This window comes from Lactuca virosa, chromosome 6, assembly GCF_052849685.1.
Source record: "Lactuca virosa cultivar CGN04683 chromosome 6, Lactuca_virosa_CGN04683_v6, whole genome shotgun sequence".
NCBI classification, from domain to species: Eukaryota; Viridiplantae; Streptophyta; class Magnoliopsida; order Asterales; family Asteraceae; genus Lactuca; species Lactuca virosa.
Window position 1 is genome coordinate 254,368,088 of NC_136431.1, and position 8,753 is coordinate 254,376,840.

Here is an 8,753-nt window from a genome sequence, read left to right on the forward strand (position 1 = left end):
ACATCCTTAATGCACTAAAGGATATTCCGTTTTATGGAAAGGATCATGAGGATGCTTTCAAACATCTAGATGAGGTCAACAACATTGCTGACTATTTCAATGTCCCAAATATCAATAGAGATACTGTCTTGCTAAGGATGCTACCAGTTACTTTCAAAGGAGCTACAAAAGACTGGTTGAAAGCACTCCCACCTGGTACAATCACTACTTGGATTCAAATGCGTGAGCAGTTTCTAGACCAATTTTGGCCACCATCCAAGATAGCAAAACTCAAGAAGGCAATAGCCAACTTTGAGCAATAGCCGAGGGAATCACTATACGAGGCATGGGAGCGTTACAAAGGATTGTTAAGGAATTGTCCTCAACATGACCTTAATATTCAGCAAGGGATGTCTATTTTCTATGATGGGGTCAATGTCATGACTAGACAACTCCTTGATTCACAAGGCCCTCTCACGAAGAAGAATCCTAATTAGATCAAGGTGTTAATTGAAGAATTCGCAAAACACTCTCATGAGTACCCCAACCCAAGACAAGATAGAACCAAAGGCAGTGGGAGTGCATAATCTGAAGAAATGGCTGCTATGATGGCAATGTTGAATAACATGGACCAGAGATTGACCCAAATGGACCAATCAATTCATGCAATAAGAGTTGGATGTGAAAGGTGTAATGGTCCACACTTGACCAAGGATTGCAGTTTAGACGATAACGGGTACAAAAAGGCTCAAGTTTGTTACTCGAGTGGGGATAAGTATGATGAGGACTGGAGAAAACCAAAGAAAGAGTGGCTGCCATATGATGAATATAAGAGGCAAAAGGAAGAAAAATATAAGCAGACAGGCCGAGGCATCTACCAAAAAGAGCAACCACCAGCCGAAAAGAAAGTAGAGTTGGAAAACATTTTGACCAAATGTATGGAAGCTTCCGAGAAAAGGCATGATGACACCGATGCAGTGCTAAAGGAACACATGAAAATGATCAAAGAACAGCACACAATGATGATTGACCAGCAAGCTTCTTTAAGAAATCATCAAGCATCGATCCATAATTTAGAAGTCCAAGTTAGTCAATTAACTACTTTGGTGAGCAACAAATTATCCTCACAATTTCCCGAAAAGAATACTCAATCCCATGTAATGATGATTGATACTGAAGAAGAGGCCATCTCTGAGTTCCTAGAAGCACTAGAAGTGGAACCAAAGCCATCCGGACCAAAGCCAAAGAAGTCGAAGCTTGAAAACGAAATGGCTGCTGAAACACCAGACTCACATCGTGAGCCCACTATGCTTACGACGTGGGACCAGTCTGAACAGAAAAATTCAGATTCCGTTCCGGCTTACCGACCGCCTTTTCCGTTTCCGTCTCGAGCACATCTCAGTCCACTGGAAAGGGAACATTTGGAGTTTATTAAGCAAATAAAGGGTATTCCTATTAATACCCCTTTTATCGATTCACTTTCAAAAATTCCAGAATACGCGAAGTTCCTACAAGATCTTATGGACACTCGTCAACAATTAAAGAAGAATTCCAAAGTAATTCTTAGTGAGCAAAGTTCAAGAGTGGTATTGGGAGACATACCTAAGAAGATGGGAGATCCTGGACGCCTCACTCTTCCATGTGAGTTTGGTAACAACTTGAAGACTTATGCTTTAGCCGTTTCTGGGGCTAGCATAAATTTGATGCCATATTCATTTTATCAAAAGCTGAATATTCAGAAAATGAAGGGTACAAAGATGACCATCCACATGGCCAATCATTCGGTGACTCACCCGAGGGGAATTGTAGAAGACATCCTTGTTAAAATTGGGAAATTTGTTTTCCCAGTTGATTTTGTGATTATGGATATGAAGGAGGATTTGAATGTCGTAATTATTCTTGGTCGCCCTCTACTTAATATTGCTAGAGCCTTAGTTGATGTTCGTGAATCGAAGCTTACATTGAGGGTTGGTGATGATGAGGAGACATTTGGAATACAAGATGGTTTTCAAGGAGAAGATGTAAAAGGTGAGGTGTTCAATATGGATGAAGATAATGATCTTGAAGAATTGGAGAAGCTAATAGAGGAAGAAATCAATACAATTCATCAAGAAAAACACACCAAACCAAGAGCATCCGTTCTGTTTTTCATTGAAGTCATTACCTACACAAAACCAACAACTTGGGTGAGCAAGGAAGAAGATGATTTGTTGAATGATGAAGACGAGGTTATCTCAAAGGAAACGATTCCAGTGGTAAAAGAAGAGAAGGTTCCTATTGAGCTAAAGAATAATGAAGAAAGATTAGAAACAAAAGGGACTAAAAGGAAGCTTGATATAGACGAGGCGAAGACTAAAAAGGAAAATTCGAAAAAGGCGTACATTCGACGTGTTCAAGCATACAAAAGGCGATGGAAGTAGCAGAAAATCCAGCTGGTGATGGACGCATCTAGAGATTCAACGTAGAAGGCACGAAGTCCGGCTCACGACTCGATCAAAAAGAAGCGCTTCTCGGGAGGCAACCCGAGTTTGGTTTGCATTTTATTTTCTTTAGTTTTTGCAATTTTTTTTAGGAAAATGATCAATTCGTCATCTTAAAAACTTTTAATTGGTAAAAATTAGCTATGGGGTACTTTGGAATTAAGTGGAAAACAATTTAAATAAACAAATATTATTAACTAAATTAATTATTATGTCCAGACTAAATTCACGTCGTGGGCTTGTGCTCCACGTCGTGGTCATAGATGAATTTCGGGGACTGACTTACAATAGCTTAGTTTCTCAGCCCAATAGGTTAAATTAAGATGGACCGGAATAGTTTTAGCCCATTGTAAAAACCACGTTGTGGTTTAGCCTTTCACGACGTGGTCGTTAAAAGTCACGGGGGGGGGGGGACCAGTCTATAAACACTTTGACCCCATTTGTAACACTAGCAAAATTAGGTCAATAACAATCACATGTGATTATGCCAATCATGTAATGTGATTTTGTTAAACTAGTAATGTGATAAAATTACTATTTAATTCATGTAAAAGTATGAACTTTCATGATACAACTCAAAGTATACGTCCATACGATTCAAAAAATGTAGAGAACGTCTAAATCTGACTTCGCGTGAAGAAGTTATGATAAACCAAACACTATAAATCTCTATAATAAGAGGAATTTAAAATAGACTTAGAATTAGCTATTGGTGTCTAAAATAGAGTTGTAGTGCTCGTAAATACCTACGCATGGATATAAAGAACGTCAAAAACGGAGTTCGTATGCAAAAGTTATGGCCTTCCGAAGATGTTGCTGTCAGAAACCCTAATTTGACTGAACTCACGACGTGAGCATAAAAACTCAAGACGTGAGGAGTCAAACCGCCACATTTCGGATCTAGAAGGTGCGACGAGGCTGCGAGGGGATAAGATCCAAACTCACGACGTGAACAAGGAGTGTTTCACGACGTGAGGAGTCATTTTGCCACCTTCGGAAGCTAGAAGACGGATGGCAAGTCTACGAAGAGATAAGCTCGAAACTCACGACATGAACAATGAGTTTCTCACGTCGTAAGGGTCCAAAATCCTTCCTATAAATAGCAGGTCCGACTTCAGCTATTCCTTACACCATTTCCCTTTCTCCTCTCTCCTGTGCTGAAGCCATCTTGCATCATGTGCCCCGACGACCTCGTACGCTGACCGTTTCTGCTTAGATTACAAAAAATCACGCTATTAAGGTGAGTTTCACGGCCCCACTTTCTAATATTTTTGGGGGAAAACGCATGCTAAATATTATATATACATTATTATTATGTCTATATGATAGTATATTAGTATCAACGTAGATAGTTATAATAACCGGGATATAGTTATTTTGTATATGAAAATATACAACTATCGTAAAGTTGTTAGCATGTTATTGCTATAGTAGTATTCTAATGTAGATCTTGAGTTATACTTAGGATTCTATATATATTTTGTGTGCGATATAGTTCCAGAGTTATACTCGGAAGTTCTATATGTAAATGATAAGTATGTTGTTATTGTTGGTTTTATGTCAAGATAAAACCAGGTATGTTATATGTTGTTGTTATTGGTTTTATGTCAAGATAAAACCAGGTATGTTATATGTTGTTGTTATTGGTTTTATGTCAAGATAAAACCTGGTTTTACCTCAAGTTATAGCTGTTATACTGCCTAAATGTTATGAAGTTAGGAGTAATGTTTAAAAGCATAGTCTAGTAACTTAGGGTTTTAGACATGAAAATGCTTTTGTTGTTAGAGCAATAGGAAGCCGTCAAAGTCTACATGAGCTACCTCATTCATCAACTAAGATTGGGGATCTTAGTGGAAGTCCTCTGACGTGTAACCGTTAATCCCGTGTGAGCAAGGAAGTCGTGTATGAATAAGATACGGGTTGACAACCCCACTCGTGGTTGTTAACTACAACCCAAGACAAGCGAGTGACGATCCGTTCCTTTTACTTGTTATTCCGGCGTCGATGAAGCGCGCGGTGTTGTTTCTCATGGTAAATCATGAGTGTATTGTTTCTCATGGTAAATCATGAGTGTGTTTTGTCAGAGGTTTTGTTTTCAAGCAGCGATTACAGACTCATGGTTGCAACTTGTTAGAAACATTATACTTTGTCGTATACAAGTATTAATGTTAAGTATAAGTTTCCCCCTACTTATAACTTAGGTACTACTTGTATATTAAGTAGATAACTATACCTATTCTACTTACTCGTATAGAATTGGAATAGATTTATACGTAGCGGTTTTACTCGTATAGAATTGAAATAAGATTTATACGTAGCAACTTAGTTTGTATGGAATTACAAACATTTATATTTATAATATATAAGACTTATAGGTATATACTTATTTGGTAAGTAAACCATTATACCTAGGATATATATACTAAATGTTTGAGAGTCAAAATGATACTTTCAAAACTAAACTTTTGAACTCATAAAAAGTATTATTTTTATATGGAGTCAAAACCTGTGAACTCACCAATGTTATGTTGACGTATTTTAAATTGCATGTGTTTTCAGGAAGTTGATAACTATGATACAAGAAATGACGTTACACTGCCCGGTGTTTCAGCCGACGGCCGGGGTGTGACAGATTGGTATCAGAGCTATTAACTATAGTGAATTAGTACTTTCTTAGGAAAGCACGACTACAGTTTAGGGCTTACTCTGTTAGGTTTAGGTATATCCCTTAACCTACAAATAAAAAGTATTATTAAATTATACTTCTGAAGGACTACTTATGGGAGCGGTGACAAGGATAGACATGTCGATTTGGGTTGCTGGATTTCAGAACGACTATATGCTAAAATGATCCTGCCCACCGACTGTCCTGACTGGCCGGTGCCTTATCAGCTAGACCTGAAGTAACAAACAATAATTAATAATACCCATGAACATAACAAGCACAAAGATATAGAGTTATGTATGAACTCAGTCCCGCGATGAGAACACATGTATAAATGAAAAATATAGAAAACCCAAACCCTCGATAACTATACAACACAATGTTTTAGGTCAAACTCCTTATTCGAGTTTTATTGTACATGGTACGAACCACAACTAAACGTAGACTGATCACCTATGTTTAATTTTGGTCAGACCGATGCACAACTAAACTTGGATACGGTGTTTGATAGACTAAAACACCTGAAGATTCTAGAAGATTAAAGATAGATCTTAGATCAGGATACCATCAACTCGGAGTACAAGAAGACGATGTTCCAAAGACAATATTTAGGACTCGGTATGGTCATTATGAGTTCCTAGTTAAGCCTTTGGATTGACCAACGCTTCAACAATGTTCAAGGACCTCATGAATAGTGTTTACAAGCCGTACTTACATAAATTCGTGATAGTAGTTATCGATGATATATTGATATATTCACAAACCAAGGAAGAACACGGTCAACACTTGCAAATAATCTTGGAACTACTAAGAAAAGAAAAGTTGTACGCCAAATGTGAATTTTGGATTAGAGAAGTACAATTTTTAGGTCATGTAGTTAGCAACAAAGAAATTCATGTTGACCCCTCCAAGATTGAAGTAATTAAGAATTGGGAAGCACCAAAGACGCCAACAGAAGGGCGTCAATTCTTAGGATTTACTGGCTATTACCGTAGATTCATAGAGAATTTTTCCAAAATAGCCGAGCCCCTTACAACACTAACCCATAAGGATATGAAGTTCAACTGGGAAGACAATCAAGAAGCTGCTTTTCAGAAAGTAAAGCAAATGTTGTGTAGTGCACCAATCCTATCCCTTCCAGATGAGACAAAAGATTTCGTCGTATACTGCGACACATCAAATCAAGGATTGGGATGTGTGTTGATGCAAAGAGGAAAAGTTATCGCCTACGCATCACGACAACTAAAGGTGCATGAGAATAATTACACTACCCATGACCTTGAATTGGGAGCTGTAGTTTTTGCACTAAGAAGTTGGAGACACACAAGTGGCCAGAGAACATATAGGTAATACCTTAAGTGCTGAGCCAGAAATAATCCACGAGAGAAACTCAGAAGATCGTGCAAATTAAGGATCGATTAAAGGCAGCACATGATCGTCAGAAGAGCTATGCTGACGTAAGACGTAAGCCTTTGGAATTCCAAGTTCGAGATAGAGTAATGTTAAAGGTCTCTCCTTGGAAATCCATTATTCGATTCGGGAAACGAGGCAAACTAAACCCACGGTATATAGAACCTTTTAAAATTCTTGCAAGAATTGGTTTTGTCGCATACCAAAGCAAGTTACCTAAAGAGCTAAGCAATGTACACAGTGTTTTTCACGTGTCAAATCTCAAAAGATGTCTATTTGATGACACTCTTGTTGTACCTCTTGACGAGATACAAGTCAATACCAAACTCAACTTTGTAGAAGAACCTGTCGAAATCATGGATCGATACGCCAAACGATTAAAACAAAGCCGTATTCCCATAGTCAAAGTTCGATGGAACTCTTTACAAGGACCTGAATTTACTTGGGAATGTGAATATCAGATGAAACAAAAATACCCCCAACTATTTAACAAAACCTCATCCACAAGATAAATTTCGGGACGAAATTATTCTAACGGGGGGAGAATGTAACACCAGTCAAAATTAGGTCAATAACAATTACATGTGATTATGCCAATCATGTAATGTGATTTTGTTAAACTAGTAATGTGATAAAATTACTATTTAATTCATGTTAAAGTATGAACTTTCATGATACAACTCAAAGTATACGTCCATACGATTCCAAAAATGTAGAGAACGTCTAAATCTGACTTCGCGTGAAGAAGTTATGATAAACCGAACACTATAAATCTCTATAATAAGATGAATTTAAAATAGACTTAGAATTAGCTATTGGTGTCTAAAATAGAGTTGTAGTGCTCGTAAATACCTACGCATGGATATAAAGAACGTCAAAAACGGAGTTCGTATGCAAAAGTTATGGCCTTCCGAAGATGTTGCTGTCAGAAACCCTAATTTGACTGAACTCACGACGTGAGCATAAAAACTCAAGACGTGAGGAGTCAAACCGCCACATTTCGGATCTAGAAGGTGCGACGAGGCTGCGAGGGGATAAGATCCAAACTCACGACGTGAACAAGGAGTGTTTCACGACGTGAGGAGTCATTTTGCCACCTTCGGAAGCTAGAAGACGGATGGCAAGTCTACGAAGAGATAAGCTCGAAACTCACGACATGAACAATGAGTTTCTCACGTCGTAAGGGTCCAAAATCCTTCCTATAAATAGCAGGTCCGACTTCAGCTATTCCTTACACCATTTCCCTTTCTCCTCTCTCCTGTGCTGAAGCCATCTTGCATCATGTGCCCCGACGACCTCGTACACTGACCGTTTCTGCTTAGATTACAAAAAATCACGCTATTAAGGTGAGTTTCACGGCCCCACTTTCTAATATTTTTGGGGGAAAACGCATGCTAAATATTATATATACATTATTATTATGTCTATATGATAGTATATTAGTATCAACGTAGATAGTTATAATAACCGGGATATAGTTATTTTGTATATGAAAATATACAACTATCGTAAAGTTGTTAGCATGTTATTGCTATAGTAGTATTCTAATGTAGATCTTGAGTTATACTTAGGATTCTATATATATTTTGTGTGCGATATAGTTCCAGAGTTATACTCGGAAGTTCTATATGTAAATGATAAGTATGTTGTTATTGTTGGTTTTATGTCAAGATAAAACCAGGTATGTTATATGTTGTTGTTATTGGTTTTATGTCAAGATAAAACCAGGTATGTTATATGTTGTTGTTATTGGTTTTATGTCAAGATAAAACCTGGTTTTACCTCAAGTTATAGCTGTTATACTGCCTAAATGTTATGAAGTTAGGAGTAATGTTTAAAAGCATAGTCTAGTAACTTAGGGTTTTAGACATGAAAATGCTTTTGTTGTTAGAGCAATAGGAAGCCGTCAAAGTCTACATGAGCTACCTCATTCATCAACTAAGATTGGGGATCTTAGTGTAAGTCCTCTGACATGTAACTGTTAATCCTGTATGAGCGAGGAAGTCGTGTATGAATAAGATACGGGTTGACAACCCCACTCGTGGTTGTTAACTACAACCCAAGACAAGCGAGTGACGATCCGTTCCTTTTACTTGTTATTCCGGCGTCGATGAAGCGCGCAATGTTGTTTCTCATGGTAAATCATGAGTGTATTGTTTCTCATGGTAAATCATCATTGTATTGTTTCTCATGGTAAATCACGAGTGTGTTTTGTCAGA

The 8,753-nt window shown here is 37.8% G+C and overlaps 1 non-coding gene across 1 annotated transcript; it reads right to left on the reverse strand.

Annotated features, from left to right (window-relative positions):
* Positions 1–266: 266 nt before the first annotated feature.
* On the reverse strand, positions 267–373 carry LOC145122978 (small nucleolar RNA R71). Its single transcript, XR_013714860.1, has one exon. It is a non-coding gene; the product is annotated as a small nucleolar RNA R71 (small nucleolar RNA).
* Between the last annotated feature and the right edge of the window lie 8,380 nt (positions 374–8,753).